At 42.0% G+C, this 19,053-nt stretch overlaps 1 protein-coding gene across 3 annotated transcripts in view; it reads left to right on the top strand.

Annotated features, from left to right (window-relative positions):
* Window positions 1-19,053, top strand: part of NCALD (neurocalcin delta) — a 383,045-nt gene that overhangs the window by 97,196 nt on the left and 266,796 nt on the right. The gene's annotated exons all lie outside the window — the stretch shown is intronic.

The following is a 19,053-nucleotide window of genomic DNA, read 5'->3' as shown; positions in this document are numbered from 1 at the left end:
TTGAGCTCCACATGTCTTCGCCTGGAGGTCTGCATTCCCTGTATCAAACTGGCCTTTGCAAGGACCTCCTACTCTTTATCTAAGTCAGGGGTTAGACAAAGTAGTGGCTCCAGGCTGTACATGGTCCACTTGCAAGATTTTTGTTGGGCTGTTTTGTTAAAAACACTGTTTTGCAGTGTTTTAAAAGGCAAGGCATCGAGGCTTGCTCATTTTAACTGAGGTTACACTGTTCCTGTGTGCTCATTGCACACATCTTGCAGACATTTGAACTTTCTTGCCTCTTTTTTGGATCTCTTAGGGTATCTTCCAATTTAAATTAAGGTATATTTTCTGAAACAAACCAATATGCCTTTGTGCAACTGGGAGCAAAGGCAAAGTACTTTTAGCTGTAGTTTTCCATTGGCTTAATCAATGATTGCTTTGTGGTGCGGGAGGAGGATGATGGGGAGGTACCAAAAGGATAGAAAGGGGACATTGGGCATGCCTCTCTGTGTGGCATGAGGGCTACACAGGTGAGGGCTGAACACAAAAGAGGGGAGATTTATTACACACACACACACACACAGAGACAGAAGGAGAATTAGATACTTACTCAGATGCCAATACTACTTTAAAACTTAAGTTGATAAACTAGTAAAACAGATGAGGCCTAAGTAGGTTTTTGGTTGGTGGTTCTTTAATGGGACAAAGGCCACGCTGGGAAAACATACCTTTAATACTCTTGGGTACTCGTTGAACTAGAAAGTGTCCTACAAGTCTGTCTCTGTGGTATGAAGGTGGGTACGCCTTGAGCAGACCCACTGACAAGGCCACTACTGTCTTTGTCACCCATGGATATGGTAGCCCTCCTGTGCCCACTCCAGCTGGCCAGAAGAATTTAGGGAAGGTGTTTTCAATGGTTGCACTATTACCGTAGCCACTTGGAAGGAACACCTGTTGGAGCTGATGAACATGGCATCAAACCACAGGCAGCTCACCTGGGCTCCGGGATGTGTGTGGCACGGGCCATGTGAGTCGTTGTAGTGGTGGGAACCCACATGTGTCTGTGTCTCATCTCAAATCCAGAATTCTGTTGAAACCAGGGTTCTCTTTATAAGGCTACCTAAGGAAGCCATTACACTCCTGCTTGCCCCTGGATCTGTGGTCCTTTTTAGGGTGGACAGAAAGGCTCCTTCCTTTTTGCTTATGCTTTCCCCATTCAACTAGAGGGAGAGTGGAGGCCCATTCTTTCCCTGCTTTGGGTTACCTTTCTCCAGGAGAACACACAAGCTCACTGTTGCAGAACCTCTTAAAACCTGAGGCTGCGTTTCCTGCGGCGTCTCTTATTGGAACGTGAACAAAGCTAACTTCGCTCTCCTAGTGTGTTTGTGTGTTTAGATACTGCCATTGAAAGCAGTCACACTAGACACTTAGCCTGTGCTTACCAGGAGCTAGACTTTATATAAAATCATTTAATCCTCACAAGCCCCTAGGAGGTGGGGATGATCACATTCGTGTTTTACAGGTAAGGAAACTGAGGCACAGAGAGGTTGCGGAACTGGTGTGAGCCCATGCAGTGAGTAAGTGGCAGAAGGGAGAGTCAAATCCAGGCAGCCTGTGGCCCCTGCATCTTTGTTCCTAATCACTATCGCCTGAACTCGCTCAGATTAGTGATATAAAACTCAGATGAGATTGATCTGAAAGTTAAATAATCTCCAAACGGTTATACAAATATCGGTTATTACTCTCGTTGGCGGTGAATGTCATAGACGTGAATTTCTTCAGAAGAGCAGAAATCTGAGAAAGAATATGAGTGGCACGTATGTTCTGACAAGGTCACAGGGGGTCATGTATGAGTTTTCTATTGCTGTACGGCAGATTATCTCAATTTAAGAGACCGGGCTTCAAACAGCACAGATTAATTATCTCACAATTCCTGGGGTTCGGGAGTTGAGTCCAGACTAGCTGGGGTCCTCTGCCCAGGGTCACGTTAAGGTGGCCACAGGGGCTGTGATCTCGGAGGCACAGGGTCATCTTCCCAGCTCACTGGTTGTTGGCAGGATTCATTTCCTTGAAGCTGGAGGACTGAAGTCTCTGTTTTCTTGCTAGCAATTGGCTGAGATCACGCTCAGCTCCCAGACGCCACCTTTAGTTCCTTGCCAAGTGGTTCCCATTGGTAGTTTGCCACACATGTGTTTGCTTTCTTCAGGCCAGTTGGAGGGCATTCTTCTGACTCCTTGTCTCTCGGTTGGCTAGGACAGAGTGGCTCTCCCATCGCCACTTGCCGTGTAATGTAACCTCATTGAGGAAGTGGCCATTCATTATATCTACAGGTTCTACCCACACTCAAGGAGAGGGAATTATACAAGATGTGTACTCCTGGAGGTGGGGATCTTGGGGGCCATCTAGAATTCTGCCCATTATAGTCATTGTGGCTTTGGGGCCTATGAGAGGGTGTCAGCAACATTGCTAAAGTGAATTGTAAAAAAAATTGAGGAATGGGTTATTAATGAATATGGATACGCCACAAATACAAATAGTATTTATTTACTATTCTGGTTAGTGCTGCAGAATTGGGAGTCTGCGTACTTGGGGGTTTTCAGGGGTTTTACTGCCATGAGAACAAACAAGGCCACCGAATGCCCAGTGGTGAAAATTGCCCAGGTAGTTCTCAGACTTGATCTTGGTGAAAGTCGATGCAGCTGCTTTTGCAGGCTCATGGGTTCGCCTTCTTTCTTTCTTTCCTTCCTTTGTTTCTTTCTTTCTTCCTTCCTTTTTTTTTTTTTTAAGACTTTATTTATAACAGAGAGACAGGGAGAGAGGGAACACAAGCACAGGGGAGCTGGAGAGGGGAGCTGGAGAGGGAGAGGCAGGCTCCCCACCTAGCAGGAAGCCTATATGGGGCTCAGTCCCAGGACCCTCGGATCATGGCCTGAGCCGAAGGCAGACACCCAACTGACTGAGCCACCCCTCGCCCCCTATTTCTTACAGACTCTGCAAGCCCCACACATAGTATCAGGCAGTAAACACCCCTTATCCAGGGCAGGGACTATTCTTTGAGAGAATGGAATTACCGCCTCCGTGCCACGGACCCACAGGCCATTGTTTCCTTCCCTTACAGTGTGGGCAGTGTGTGTGTCTGTGGGAAGGTGCTGGTTTAATTTCTGTCACATCTCACTCACGCTTTTCCTGGGGAATTTAAATCTGAAAAGTGAGTCAGTCAGGAATTAGCACGGAGGAGCTCTGGGGTCAGCGTAGTACAGTAAGGCAAAGGCCGTCAGGAAATCCCGGTGAGTCACGGGGTAGGAGGCTCTAAAGTAAACAATGCTGTCCTCACCAGCCTGGGAATTTTGTTTGTGAAGTTAAATATCTGCACAGATATTTAAACACAGATCACTTAGGGAGTAAAAGTGGGGAATAAAGAGACTTTATTTGGGCATAGGTTGGGTGCTTTGATACTTTAGGTATTGAAATAATAAAAATCTTTTACTAATATAAGAGGTTATTTACAAAGTGCTCTCAGTTGAGGTCAGGATCCCTTATTCTTTAGTTTTTATGAAAATTTAACAACAACAACAACAAAAACAACAGCATCTCATGGTCAAGTAGGAGGTAAACAGGTGTGAAACACTTCATGTTATTCATGTCAGTAGTCATGTTAAAAATCACGTCCTCTTGGGGCGCCTGGGTGGCTCAGTGGGTTAAGCTGCTGCCTTCGGCTCAGGTCATGATCTCAGGGTCCTGGGATCGAGCCCCGAATTGGGTTCTCTGCTCAGCGGGGAGCCTGCTCCCCCCCACCCTGCCTGCCCCTCTGCCTACTTGTGATCTCTCTCTCTCTGTCTCTCTGTCAAATAAATTAATAAATAAAAAAAATTTTAAAAATCTTAAAAAAAAATCGCGTCCTCTTGAAAATCTGGGCTGAAGGCAGGAATAAGTATCAGGAATACTTAAGCGATGGTACTGAGAGCATGCTTATAATTTAATTATAAATATGTTCATTGTAATACATAAAATTGAAAAAAAATAGAAGAAAGTAAAAAAATGCTCCTAATTCCAACAAAGGCTGTGGACATTTTGGCGTGGATATGGATGGTTTTGCATACACACATACATGTATGTATACACAACAATTTGGTCACATTTAAAAAATTACTACAAGTATACTTTGAGATTTTTAACAAGATTTTAAATATTCTTCTGTAATATAATGGTATGATGGTTAAGAGTATAGAGTCTGGGATCAGACTGGACTGCCTGAGTTTGAAAACTGGCTCAACATTATCGAATCTGGTGGTCTTGGCAAGGTACTTAAACTTCTTCTTCTTCTTTTTTTTTTTTTTTTTTTAGATTTTATTTATTTATTTGACAGACAGAGATCACAAGTAGTTAGAGAGGCAGCGGGGGGGGGGGGTGCGGGCAGGGAGCAGGCTCCCTGCTGAGCAGGAAGCCGGATGCTGGGCTCTCGATCCTAGGACCCTGGGATTATGACCTGAGCTGATGGCAGAGGCTTAACCCACTGAGCCACCCAGATGCCCCGGTACTTAAACTTCTGTGCCTTAATTTTGTCTCTGTAAAATGGGGACAATACTAGTACTTATATCATAGAATTATAGTAAAGATGAAAGGAGTTAATGCATTTACATGTTGCTTGGAATAGAGCCTGCCACATAGTAAATACTGCATAATGTTTGTTTTTTTTGATGGTTGCACAGAATTTGATTTTCTGGGTAAGCCATAGTTTTTTGAATCTATCATCCATGGCTTGATATTTGGTGTTTTCAATTTTTTATTATTATAAATTATGAAACTCTTGTACTCATTTTTAATGTGTTTATTCTATGTTAATCTTTAATTGATTTATTGTTTTACTGAAGTATTATTGATGTACAATATTACATATTTCAGGTGTATAACGTAGTGATTCAGTATTTTTATGTATTGCGAAGTGATCGCCACGATAAGTCTCATTACCATCTGTCATCATACATAGTCATTACAACATTATTGACCATATTCCCTATGTTGTGCTCTATAGCTCATTTAAAAAAAAGCATTTCTTTAGGCTATATTCCAAGAAACAACATTTTTGGACCAAAATATATAAATCTTCTACAGATTGCTGTTATTTATTAGCAAATTATTCTTTAAAATGTTGTACCAATGACGTCCACCTGCACCACTGCGAGTGTTTCTGCCTTGTTGAAACAAAAGTAGTGTCTCCTATTCTTTTTATTTTTTAATTTTTAATTTCTTTTCAGCATAACAGTATTCATTGTTTTTGCACCACACCCAGTGCTCCATGCAATCCATGCCCTCTAAAATACCCAGCACCTGGTTCCCCCAACCTCCCACCCCCCGCCCCGTGTCTCCTGTTCTTTTGATTGGCACTTCCTTGATTACAAGCAAGCTATTTTCCCCATCTGTTTATTTGTAATTTACATTTATTCTTTATAAATCGTTTTTTCCTGGATTTTACTTATTTTTACACTTCTCTTTTAAAGTAACATTAAGGGGCACCTGGGTGGCTCAGTGGGTTAAAGCCTCTGCCTTCAGCTCAGGTCATGATCTCAGGGTCCTGGAATCGGGCTCTCTGCTCAGCGGGAGCCTATTTTCCTCTCTCTCTCTGCCTGCCTCTCTGCCTACTTGTGATCTTTCTCTCTCTCTCTGCCAAATAAATAAATAAAATCTTTAAAAATAATAAATAAAGTAACATCAGGTGCTTCTTTTTTTTTTTTTTTAAGATTTTTAATTTATTTATTTGACAGACAGAGATCACAAGTAGGCAGAGAGGCAGGCAGAGAGAGAGGAAGGGAAGCAGGCTCCCTGCTGAGCAGAGAGCCCAATGCAGGGCTTGATCCCAGGACCCTGGGTTCATGACCTGAGCCAAAGGCAGAGGCTTTAACCCACTGAGCCACCCAGGCGCCCCACATCAGGTGCTTCTTATCAAAGCCCTATTGAGTGCATTTAACAACAATGAAGGTGAAGAGGGTGAGGACAGGTTGTCCAAGGTGGATAGCACATGCCACAGGGGCAGTGGCATCATGTAGTCAGGTTCTCATGCGAGGCTGGTCCAGCCTCTGATCTTCCACCAGGGATGTTTCATCACAGTGTCTGTGTTCTTCAAATTCTTCATTATTGTTGTTTTTGGGTTATGCTTCTATAGCAACAGTATAAATGTGTGGTATAAATAAATAATGTATTGTGCGAATTATTCAGGGAAGGATTGCCATGAATGTTTCAAGCAACACTGCAAAAAGCAGATCTTGCCTCTGAAACTTCAGACATCATTTTGAAAATTGATGGGTTTTTGTCAGGGAAATTTCATTAGCGACAGTTTTCATCCTTGCATCGTGGTAGATATTATGACTACCTGGGAGAGAATCTTTTGGTTTATTAAATTGCTAAGTAGCCACCTAATGGGAAACTGTCAGTAATCTTGTGAACATGTGGTGGAATATTTATTTTTAAAGGTCTGGGTGTGCAACAGACCTCAGGAACAAGCCGGATTCTCTGTTTAATTAGTTTCTTTGAATTCTGCTGCTTTCCCCCTGGCTAGAGGCTACGCTGTTGCTGGGTGTTGGATATTAACAGCAGTTGATACTCTCCTCCTGCCTTTATGCAAATCTTGCTGTCTCATGGCAGGCTAAAACATACCAGCTAAAAAGATGTTTGTAAAATAGCACAAAAACATATCAGCTTTGGAAGATGGAGGGAACATGCTCTGTTCTGGATCAAAGAGCAGAAGTTCAACATTTTAGGTTAATGTCAAGAAATTTTTTTTAAAAAAATCACAAAAGGTGCTCACCCATAGGGTGGCTCAGCATTTAAAACTGTCACTGGGATTCTTCCAGCAGAGATCTGTTGATCAAAAAATAGATGTTAGTGCATTTCAAGGAAAAAAGGCAGGACCCATGCATGGGGGTGAATCTCAACTCTGAGATTTTACAATTATGTCAGTTTTTAAAAAAGAATTAAAAATCATGTGACTACTTATCTAAAGCAGTCAAATTCGTAGAAAGAGGAAGTATACGGTGGTGGTTCCCATAGGTTGTGGGGAGCAGGAAAAGGGATTTGTTATTTAGTGGGTATAGAATTTCAGATTTGCAAGATGAAAACTTTCTGAAGATCGGTTTCCCGATGTGAATATACTTCACATTACTGAACTGTGCACTTAAAAATGCTTACGATGGTAAATTTCATGTTGTGTGTTTTTTACCACCACCACAACAAAATCAAAATGACCATGTACCTACTATGAGTTTTTTGCCTTAGGGCAGGCACCGTAAGGAACACAGAAATACAAAATAGTCCCTGTGTATGGTTGGCTTATAGTTCACTTCTGCTGTTAGAACCAAAATGGCTGGGCAGGAGCCCAGGCCCCCATGTGCACCAGCCATGGTGTCATCATTGCTACCGCCATTGCTTCTCCCTTCTTCTTGTTTTCCATTCTCCTGCTAGTGTCCCAACTGACAGAACCCAACAGGAAGTCAGTTGGTGAGTTAGTCTAAGAAATGTGGTGTGCCGTCAGGGGAGGAGGGTGTGGAGAAGAGAGAATGTGGAGTTGAGCAAGAGTAGGAACTGTGAGGCACAGGCCACCCCTCCATCTCTTCTGAGCCATACACAGCCTTCTGCCCACACCTTAGAAAACAACAACAGCAGGATTATAATGCTTCTGTGGATGGTACTATCCATTTCATAACTGAAAGCATACCCACTCTTTCCCTGATGAGGGAGATACTAAGTTCTATGGTCGGTGTATCCATACTGGGGTGGTGTTAGTTTTGTTCATAGATGAACCCAAATCCTATTTACTTTATAACCTGGAAAACTAAATTGTACAGTGAACTATCAAATAACTTTCCTTACATGACATAGGGAAAAGGAAAAAGGGGAAGATGATTTCTATATACAAATATGAATATGAAGAACAAGAAAGGAAACACATGTAGTTGCTACAGTTCTCACTTCTGTAACTGATCCTAAGCCATAATTGTATATATGTATATATCTATATCTATATCTATCTGCATACAGATATAGGATCTACATATATTAGTCTATATCTATAGCTATATATTCTCCTTCTTTCCTTATCCATTTCCATGTTTCTTTCTCCTTAACTAGCCCTTTGCTTTGTAAAAATTCTTTTTCTGATGGGTTGACACAAATCTTTATTCCTGCAGCATCTGTCCTTAGACATCCCTCTTTTATTGGTCTGATAAAATCTTCTATTAACTTTACTACTAGACATAGAGGTAATAAATGGAACCCCAGAGAATCCTCTGGATTACAGACATGCCTGTGTTGTTCAGCATCCAGGCTATTTCATCTTGATAATTGATACCAATCACCCCAGTTCATATAGTAAAACCTTTCTTTGTCCATTGGTTCTATTGCACAAGGAGTCTAAAACAACTGGGGGCAGTCTCAAATTTGAGTGCAGTGGAACCATTCTTGTGCCTACAATGGAAACATTTCCCCTTGAGAACTAATAATTCTAAACTAGCAGACCCCCAAATCTCAGGGCCAAGGAACAAAATTGTTGTGATTAGGTTATTAGGTGTAATAGTAGGAGCGGATTCTCCAACTTTAACCTTTGGTTCCCAGACTTATGTATTCTAGTTAGGGAAGAACTAATGTCCTCTGTGGGCTGTTGACCCACAGTGTATATTGCATCGTGTAAGGTAGTGCCGTAAGGTTTCAAGGTGTTATCTCCCAGTGAGTGATACAATTAAGCCTTCACTAGGTGCTGCCACCATTCTTTCAGGCCAGCTGCTCCTGAACAGTGGAGTATGTGGCAAGACCATAGAATTATGTGTTCATAGTCAGTTTCTTCCTTCATTGAGAAATTGTCTTGGCCAGAAGAAATGTGAGGGCGACTATGAGGGAAAACAAGGCGTTGTCTGAATATGTGGTACTTGCAGAAGGCAAATCCATATGCAGTGTGTTTGTGTTTATTCCAGTGAAGACAGATCTTTGGCCCCTCCATGACGGAAGGGAACCAGTGTAAATCCACCCCCATCAGATGGCTAGCTCATCTATCAGGGCTCATTGTTGGCTTCTGCTCTTGGAGGGTTGAGTACTCAGTAATGTTGGGAGCCAGATTGGCCTTGGTGAGCCTATGCCTACATAACCTGCTTGGTTGCTGCCATGGACACTCGAAAGAGAAGCGCTTGGATAGAGCACTGGGGTAGCTGAGAAAAGAAGGCAGACTTGACATCCTCAGAATGTGTTCCCTTGTCTACCTGCCTGCTCTGTAGGAGAGAATGCACATGAGATATGAATGCTTCATATCCTTTGCCCATTCCAAAGGGTCATCCATATACCCATTCCTCAGTCCTCTTTCTGGTCAGTGTTTTAATTCTCTTCTTTCTAATCCTCTGACCATCTGGCCAAATCATTAAGCACTATGTATGAGTTAGTATAGACTTATATTTCTGGCCATCTTTCAGTCTAGAAAAAGTGGATATCCAGAAACACTGTAGGAGTTCTACCAATTGCGGGGAGTTTCTCGCTCCAGTATTTTTTGGCCACCCCCCTGCATACTTCTACAAAGTGCTGATCCATAATGGAGAATCATGTGTAAAACATGCCCGAGTCTTTTTTTCCACCACCAGTTGGTTACAGGGCATTCCTCATGAGGTCATATGTGTGGGTTGAGAGAAAGCAATGTAGCAGCATTCAGTGGGACTGTCAAATCAGAGTCGTCTAAGCATGCAACTTATTTGTACCTTTAGGACATGCTACAGACCCTTCTTACATATCCCTTCCACTTGGTGCCAGTGTGTCTGCATTTACCTGATTTTATAGCTTGGTGGGTTAAAGGACACAGGTTATCGTAGGCAGTTCAGGTCATGTGGTCAACAGTCTCCAAGGCTAGGAGTCCTACCTCCACAAGAGCCTAGGAACTGGTTTTCAAGGGTAAATAGCAGAAGCTGTTTCTCAGAGAGAGAAAATTAGCAGAAAAGGCTAATTTTGTTCAAAAATGCTAGTATTCTAAATTGTGATTCTTATATCGGGCTTGCCTCTGGATTATCACACCATCCCTTCTTGTACATGGAAGATGGGCTACAACAATTTTGGGAATCACAGGGAGGTTCCTTGGGAGGGGAGGCCAAAGAGTTATATGTATCAGTGAATTTTTTTTTTCAATTTTTTCTAGTTGAACTATATTCCTTTTTAGTTTATTGTTTTTCTACTACTGATTGTAGAAATGCACTGACAGTATGTTAGCCCCAATAGGAATCATTATTGCCTTATTTACCTATCATACCTCCCCCAAATTTGGAAAATATAGGGTGGTTCTTTAGAGGCTTTCTCATGCTTCCAGTGAGTTTACTGGAAATTTCTTATTTTTAAATTTAATCAACTTCATTCTAAAAACAAAGCACAGAAATACACTACCCCCTTCCAAATCAAATATATAACTTAATAATTGTCCATAAGGCAAAAATATTTGTAATGACCATGCCGGTCAGAAAACAGAAATTTGCCACCTACTCCAGAGTTCCCTTCCATGTGCCCATTCTCAATCACAGACCCTCCACTTTCCTTCATAAGTGATCAGACTTTTACAGTAATCACCCAAACGTGTATCCCTAGATAATACTTTTTAAATATATTCACACATTTAAAAAATGGATGCACCTTTCTTCCTATACAGATTTCTGCTCCATCTTTTTCTTTTCTGTATAGTTTAGGTGTGGATGAATCCTGCCCTCTGGCCTATAGAGTTTTTCAGAGTCTGGATTTTGCTGATTGCATAGTCCTGGTACATTTCACTGTGTTCCTCTGTCTTCTCTACTTCCTGCAATGTGGTAGCTGATTTTCAGGTTTGATCAGATGCACAGACAATTTTGGGGGCAATATTAGAGGAGTGTTCTTCCATCAGGAAGCATGTAATACTTGTCTCGCTAACAATCGTTAATGCTCAGTGCTCAGATTTACTCACTTATTGGGATCAGTAAAATGGTGATATTCTAGTTTAGACTCCCCCCCCCCCATTTATCAGAGGGAATACTTTGTAAAGAATTGTTTTCCTTCCTCTATTTTTTGGTCACCCAGTGGTATAGTTCATATAGGAGAGACAAGAAAAACATTTGATTCTATTTTATTTATCAGATTTCAGAATGATGAAGTCATCCCCTTTCATCCTCCACAGGTGTATATGCATGTGTGACTTGTGAATGTAGGCACATATGATGGGCTGCGTTTAGTTGCAGTTCTCTTCTGGAAAGCTCAAAGCCCAGTGGCAGCCTTTTAAAGTTGGCCCCTCTTTACTCCCTGGATGTTCCTATAGAAATAAAATTCCATGGATTGAAAATTCGAGAATTACTTTCTAGATCAGCCTTTTTATCATTCATTTATGGCCTATACTGACCAGGGAATAGTTTTTGAATGGGGCACACGCTCTAGAGAAACAGAATATGTGCTTTTCTATTTACAAATATTCTAGGCGTTGTATTTAGGGACCAGAGCACTGGCTTCCTGTTGGGCCATTCTCTCTGGAAATGAGATTGCTTTGCCAGTGTTGTTCACCTTTTCCAGAAAGATTTGATATTAATAGTTTTCTCTGGAGTGACGTATTCTTCTTTGAGGCATGTTCTCTTGTCTAGTCCAATATCTGGGATAAAATTGAAAACAATTGAAACATAGTCTTTTAATTATTCCCCTGTGAAATTCTCTATGTAATCCAATAAATGTCTATAAATTAACCTTTCACTCTCCAAAGAATCTTCACTTGAATAATAAATTAAGTAGTCACTCTTAGAATAAGTACCTGGAGGATTAGGGCTTCATTCATACCCATGTTGAATCTCCCATCATTTATGAGGAGGGGCTGTAGAAGGGCAAAGAAGTTCACAGAAATGAGGGTGCCTGGGTAGCTCAGTTGGTTAAGTGACTGCCTTTGGCTCAGGTTATAATCCTGGAGTCCCAGGACTGAGTCCCCCCTCAGGCTCCCTGCTCAGCAGGGAGTCTGCTTCTCCCTCTGACCCTCCCCCCTCTCATGTTCTCTCATTCTCTCTCACACATAAATTAAAAAAAAAAAAAAAAGGAATTTCACAGAAATGAGACTGCCTTGTGCTGGGTCCATTGTGCTGAAGCCCTCAGGAAATGCTGAAGAGATTAGTTTGATCCCTCCCAGGCCTGTCCTCCTACTGGCACTGCCCAGATGCTATTACTCTTCCATCAGAAGGCTGGGTTCTCTGAGGGGTTAATGAACAATTCCTTTCTGTATGAAGAGCTGTGGGCATTGTTCCCTCTTAGGTCAATGCATTTAGAGCTTCAAAAGAGAATATTCAGTGCACACGTACAAGGGACTTTATTTCCTTACTTATTACTTATTTATTTTTCATTCTTTTTTATTTTTAAAATTAACCTACAGAAGAGTTGACAGAACAGTACATAGTCACAATTTTTCATTTCGCTCTGTGTGCTTTCTCTCTCTTGCTGGTTCCATAGATACACACACTAGATTAGGTTTGTGTTTAAGCAAGATTAATCTATAAATGTCCACATTCTTTTCCTGACCCCCTTGAATATAGGTTAAGAACATCATGATACTCCACTCTTAGACACTTTCACATGCTTCTCCTGAGAATAGGGACGTTATTCTACGTAACTGCAGTGTCACGATTATACCCAAGACAATTAACAATAATTCCAAAATTACCTAATATACAGCCCATATTGAAATGTTTTTAAGCAGGATTTGGATCCAGGATTTGATCCATTGTGTCTCTTCTACCTCTTTTCGTCTTGCAGTCTCTCTGCCTCTGTGCGCGTGTGTACGTATGTGTGTGTAAGCAACAGTTAACATACTGTTAACATGCAATATTTGAAATTCTACTCCTTCTCTTCCTCAGAGAATTTTGGTTTTCCCTACTCAGTTTCTTCTTTCTCTCCAGTTCTCTAAAGACATTTGCATCTTTGCCAAGACTGCTCCTTGCTTTTTATAATTGAGTGATGAAGAATCTGAGATGAGTTAATGGGCTGGGGTCAAGGAGAGGTGGGAGGAAAGGTAGGTGGTTTGGAAGTTGGCCCTAAGCCTTTAGAAAGGCCAGGGATCCTCCTTATAGCCCACCCAACCCAGTAGCTTGAAGCTATGGACGCTTGGAGAGGAATGGGAGGAACTTTTGCAAAGTAAGTGAAGCTGGCAGTACTGTGAATTGTTGAAACAACATTTTTATGTGCTAGGCACTGTGGTAGCCCCTGGGAATAAATTTTGGACTTGATCATCTCTACTTCACAGTGGTAAGAACTGTGATAATAAACATAACCATCAGCTATGATTAAGTGCAATAAGGGAAAAAAATAGTAGCCTACAAAGTATGTAGCAGAAGAACAAGATTTTCTTTTAGGAGGTCAGGGAAGGCCTCTCAGAGAGAGTCACATTGAACTTGAAATCCAAAGAATGAGTTCAAGTTAGGCAAGTGTAGAGTAGTTGGAAAAGGATATACCGCATGTGCAAATGGCTGCCCGGAGGAGGGAAGCAGAGCCTCCAGAGGGCTGGTGCAACTGGGGCTGAGCAGTGCAGAAGGAGGGTAGTGTCAAGTGAAGGGAGAGGCAGGGGACAGACTGCCTTGGCCCAGGGAGGAGTTTCCATCTTGAAAAAACCGGAGTTGTTAGATGGACCCTTTTGGAAGTGGGATGGGGAGGGGTTGGTTGGTTAAAGAACACAGAGACCTGGATATCACTCAGTGGAAAACTGTAAACAGTGTGACAAGGCTGAAACATGGGGTATGAGGAGGGACACCATGTTGAAATTTAAATTCTTCCTATTAGGTAACCCATTAAAGAGTGAGTATGATTAGGGGAATGACATATTGAATATGTATTTGGAAAAGAAATGTCAAGGATGGATGAATCAGTTGAAGTCATTGAAGGCTAAAAGACCTTGAAACTGTCCAGTAGGTGGGGATTAAGGCTTGACCTAGGCAGTGGCAATAAGGATAGAGAATAGAGGACCAAGATGCTCATCAGGCACAATCTATAGAATTTGGTTATTGATGAGAGGAGGAGTGTTAAATAATGTTCAGGTTCCTGGCTTGTGTGGTAAGTGGAAAGGGATAGCAAGAGGGGAACAGTTTGGGGCAATAGAGGATGAGTTATATTTATCCCTGATAAGTGCTAGTGCTTATGGGAGATCAGCCTATTGTTACCCAAGTAACTGATTAGTTAGTGTCTTCTGACACTGATGAAATTCTCCCTGAATATTTCTGATGTATTAACATGGTATTTATTGAGAGAGTTGGAAGCATGCAAACTACTTATAAAGGAGAACTTGCAGTTTACAACCGACAGATTGCTTAATTCCAAATAGCTCATGACAGACTTATTTTTTTGTATTTGAGAGATATTTGACTTTGTCACCGTTTTGAAAAATATGTTATTTTTGGTATGTTTCGATGGTGGGTTTTCAAAAACAGTTAAATATTACCACTAAGCTTGCTGCGTTTTGTTTTCTTCCCATTCAGCTTCCCATTAAATATACAAGTATAACATCTGGCACTCTTCTTTTTAAGGACTCTGGAAAAAGAGCTGCAAGGATTAGACTTAGCACTTGACAAATCATCCAACTGTAATATTTTCATCTAGAATTCAGCCTGAAGCTGACTGAAATGGCCATGTCAGGACCAGCGCTGTGTAATGTCACAGAGGAGCCACTTAGGAGAATTCCTAATATGGTCGGGGCATTCTTGAGACGCATGGAATGGCCCATTCGTGTGGTATCCAGGATGGGAACTCAGCTATAACATGTCGAGTGACAGGATCCATAGAACATTTCTTTTCTGTTATTTGTCAGACTACAGCCCCACTGGCTGTGATAATGGCAGTTCTTTCTTCTTTCTTGGCTTCATTTTTCGATAGCAAATCCTTGGACTCTGAACTGGAAAGTTCCTTTCCTGCTTGAAAGTCATATATTCTTAAAGTTGGAAGGGACCTCAATAACTATCTTAATCTGAACCGTGGCATTTTTGCACATGAGAAAAATGAGACACAGAGAGGTTAAAGAATTTGGCCGTAGCCATCCAGATAATTGTTGAACTCTCCAGCCCTCCTAGACTCCCCCTTCCAAATGGGCAGAATGGCAGCCTCCCTCTTCTTTTCAGTTTTTTTTGCCAGAAGTTAGTGTTGTTTTCACATTATGAAGCCACTTGGAAATAACCTATCTCCTTTGAAAGGAGAAACAACGTTTTACTCAGCAACTTATTTTTGTTTTTTTCCCCGAATGGGTTTTCATTCGAACCCAGTGTGACTCCCTTCTCTTCTGAGAGAGCTTTCACAGCACTGCGGGACATCTCTCTAATGGCCGGTGCTGCCCCGCTGGATGTCTGCGGAACAGTTACAGCAAAAACCCCATGGGCTTTGAGCACAGTATTGCCTCCAAGTTCAGGAAAGGAGAGTTGCTAGAAACTGGTTGGCCCCTTTGCGTGAGCCCTTGGAACAGATGATACTAGGAACTTCTCCAGAAGCAACTGTTTATCAAAATGAAATTTTTGAAAAGATCCTTGATTCTTGAAATTAAAAATCTACACAAGTGTCCTAGGACTGAGCACCCTTGAGACTCCTGAGGTCTATAGGCTTTGCTGCCACTGGAGGGCGGGCATGGGGTAGGCGAGGTGGTCCCTGGAGTAGGGCCCAGACAGGGAACGCCTGGGAGACTTGAAAATGAGTTTGAGGGAGAAGAGGGAAACTTGCTGTTTACTGTCTCAGCTTGTGGGGAAAGAATTTGGGAGCCTTGCACTTGTGAAACGTAATGTGCGCTCAGTCCTTTCTCTCTACACGTTCCCCCAACAAAATAATCATCTGGGTGTGGGGTTGGGCGGGGCGCACGTGGGAGCAGGTACTAAGCCTTGCTCTGGCTTTGTTGTCTCTGTTCTGAGACTAAGTGCTGGGTTTCAAAAGCCAAAACCTTTTTCTCTGCTCCTGCCTGAGCATCTCTTCTGTGAGGTGGTGGACACCATAGGATCCTCCTTCTGGAAAAGGGGAGGTTCTCAGGGGATAAGACAAGGAGGGGGAAACATCAATTACTAGCTCAAAGCAGAATCCTGCCACCTTTGTAAGAGCTCAGTTAAAGGCAAAGAGGGACTGCTTAAGTGCGATGTTCTCAACCTGAGCTGTCTCCAAGAGCAACAAATGAGTGCTGTTAGCTGAGCTAAGCACACAGAATGATGAGAAAATGCATCCTCGTGGATTATCCTCAAATCCTTGGAGTAAACAGAGTTTTTTTTCTTGCTGCAGCAGAGCTTAAATCTGTATCCAGAGTCATAGAATATTGGAATTTTATGGGAACTCAGAGATGTTGTGTGCTGGGTCTTCCCTGTCTTCCCAGATCTAGTCTTCCCCCTCTTCCACATTGTTCCGAGCCCTGGGACCATAATTTCCAAGGATAACAATCGATGGGTTTATCTGGCCTGTGGCTTCTTCCTGGATTTGGCCACTGGAAGGTACCCGCTTCACCATTCCTTGGCAGTTTCCTTAACCCTGTCCATGCCTTGTAAATAATCCCCTTCATTAAAACTCCTATTTAAGTTGTAATCTCTTTCTTTCTGGGACCCTGAATATAACTGTTTTACAGATGAGGAAACTGATGCACAGAGAGGCCTACTGGCTTTTCCGGTGGTATCTCTTTTCTGCTCCTTTTCTCTGCAATGGTTGAGCATTCATAAATTGAGACTCCAGGACCCTGGAATGCTGGACTGCAGATGAAGGAATTGTAGTCTGCTCTACTCTAATGTGATGGCACATTTCTAGGAATTTTCCTCTTACTTAAAAATGATGTTCTTAAAAATGGTATTTTTATGTGGTGTATTCAGACAATGGAATAGTATTCAGCCTTAAAAAAGAAGGAAATCCTGTCATTTGCAACAGCATGGATGAACCAGCCAGTCCTTCATGATTCCACTTGTAAGAAGTGTCTAAAATATTCACACTCATAGAGCAGAAGGTAGAGTGATGTCTGCCAGGGGCTCAGGGAGGGGGGAAAAGGAAAGTTGCTATTCAATGAATGTAAGTTTCAGTTACAAGTTCTAGAGATCTGCTGTACCACATTGTGCCTATAGTTAACAACACTGTATTATACAGCTAAAAGTCCAAGTGGGTAGATGTCTCTCTTGTATTTTTTAATCATACACAGAATAAGAAGCAAAAAAAAAGAAGAAGAAGAAGAAGAAGAGGTATTTTAATATGTTAAAAAGTCATTAGAGAGAAGACATACCTTGGGGAGGACTCTGTTCGTAAGGGTGTGGCTGGACTAGTGGAAAGTCTGGAAATGCCTTCTTGCTCCAGGGGCCTGGCTGAAGGAGGGGGGTTAAATTTATCCCTCCCCCTTTAGGCCAGTGCCTTGAGCACTCATCTCTTTACTTCAGTGTGTGACCGCTCAAAATTTCTGGTCATACTTTTGATTGTGTTTGTGTGTGTGTGTGTGTGTGTGTGTGTGTGCATGTGCATAAAAGAGAGAGAGAGAGAGAGAAAGAATTTACATTCTTCCTTTTAAGAACTTTCCTGAGTTCTCTGAAGAGTCTTTTTTAACTTCTCATATTTCATTGATTCTCAAGTTTTATCTTTCTCACATTTTGGTACCCTGATACCAGAATGTGCCTACAACCAGAAGCATCTTTTGTTGCAGCCAGTCGGGTGGTGGTTGTGCTGTAGCTGCATTGCCTGGGCATGTGTGAACTTGGCAGTTCCAGTAGCGTGACAACAACTGAAACCCTATTGCTTCAGTCAGCAATCCATTTGATGACCATCTTAGAAAGGAATGTAAGTCCCAGGTGTTGACTGCAATCTTCTGCCATCTATTAGTAAGATTTTCTTGCCAGCGCTTGTGGATAAGTATCAGAAGCTTAGAAAAAAATCCCTAATACAATCCTAGGATGTGCTGCATTACTAAAGCTCTTAGTGGCAGAGAGGACAATATTATGTGGGAAAATGCACTCCCTGGATATTGTGTCAAATATGAGTCAAAGAATGGCTTCTGAATGTGAATACCCAAACCAAAGTAAACTTGCATCCCTAACCAATTTATTCCACTCACTTTTTCATGTTTTCCTCTTTTAAGGATATGTTAAACCCAGGCTTTGCATAAGTCCAGTAGGGCTCTTTCAGTAAGTATGAAACAAAAGTCCTAAATTGTAGTGAATCACAGTTTAATGTGCAGCTGATTTTCTTCCTTCCTTGTTGTTATATAAAACAGCATTTTCTCTTACCATCAGAGAATCTTAACAATTAATGATATGTGGTAGGAAAGTAGGAAGTCTGTTAAATGAGCAGCATGAATCAAAAGATGAGTTAGAAAGCTAAGGAGTGAGGAATGGGTTTGGAAATTCTTTTACTGTATAAATATTTATTAAGTTTTACTGTGAGACCAGGGCTGGGTGAGGCATAAGGATATAGCTGTGAACAAAGCAATCATGATCCCTGGGCTCCCAGGGAAGGCAAGGTCTACTGAATTAGGAGTTGCATGCATGATGTTACAGAGAAGTGCTAGCTTCTTTGGAAGTATAAAGAGAGGAACTTAAGATGGTCGAAGGGAGCAGGGGAGCAGATGGCTGACTGAGGAAGTGACACTTGAGTGGAGAATGGAAGGACAAGTAGGAAATAGTCAAGTGGAGGTGAGTGGGAGGGGGCGATAATCTTGGCAGAGGGAGAGAACATTGTGTATGAAAGCAGCAAAGGGGCAAGGAAGGAGAAGCTGAAGGAGGTATAGGGTAACTGGAGCACGGACAGTGTTCTGGAGATGAGAAACAAAGCTAGAGACGTAGGTGGGCCTTAGATGATGAAAGGCTCTATAGGACATGACAAAAAGGTTGCCCAAGTATAAGAGGAAGTTATGGAAGGGGTTTCAGGAGGAGTGTAGTCTGTGTCCTCAAACTTTGGAATTGCCATTCTGGCTGCCAAATGGAAGGCTGTAGGACAAGAGCAGATGACAAGAGCATGGTAGTAGCCATCCTCACTTGATTCCAGGGAAGGAAATTGGGGTGGGCAGAAGTAATCAAATGATGTGGGGGAATCCTGGAGTAAGCAATAGTTCCCATCACTGATTGCATTCCTCAGATATTATATCCTTAA

This window comes from Mustela putorius, unplaced genomic scaffold, assembly GCF_011764305.1.
Source record: "Mustela putorius furo isolate JIRA1106 unplaced genomic scaffold, ASM1176430v1.1 tig00000228_pilon_pilon_pilon, whole genome shotgun sequence".
Classification (NCBI taxonomy): domain Eukaryota; kingdom Metazoa; phylum Chordata; class Mammalia; order Carnivora; family Mustelidae; genus Mustela; species Mustela putorius.
This window is presented reverse-complemented; position numbering and strand designations above follow the sequence as displayed.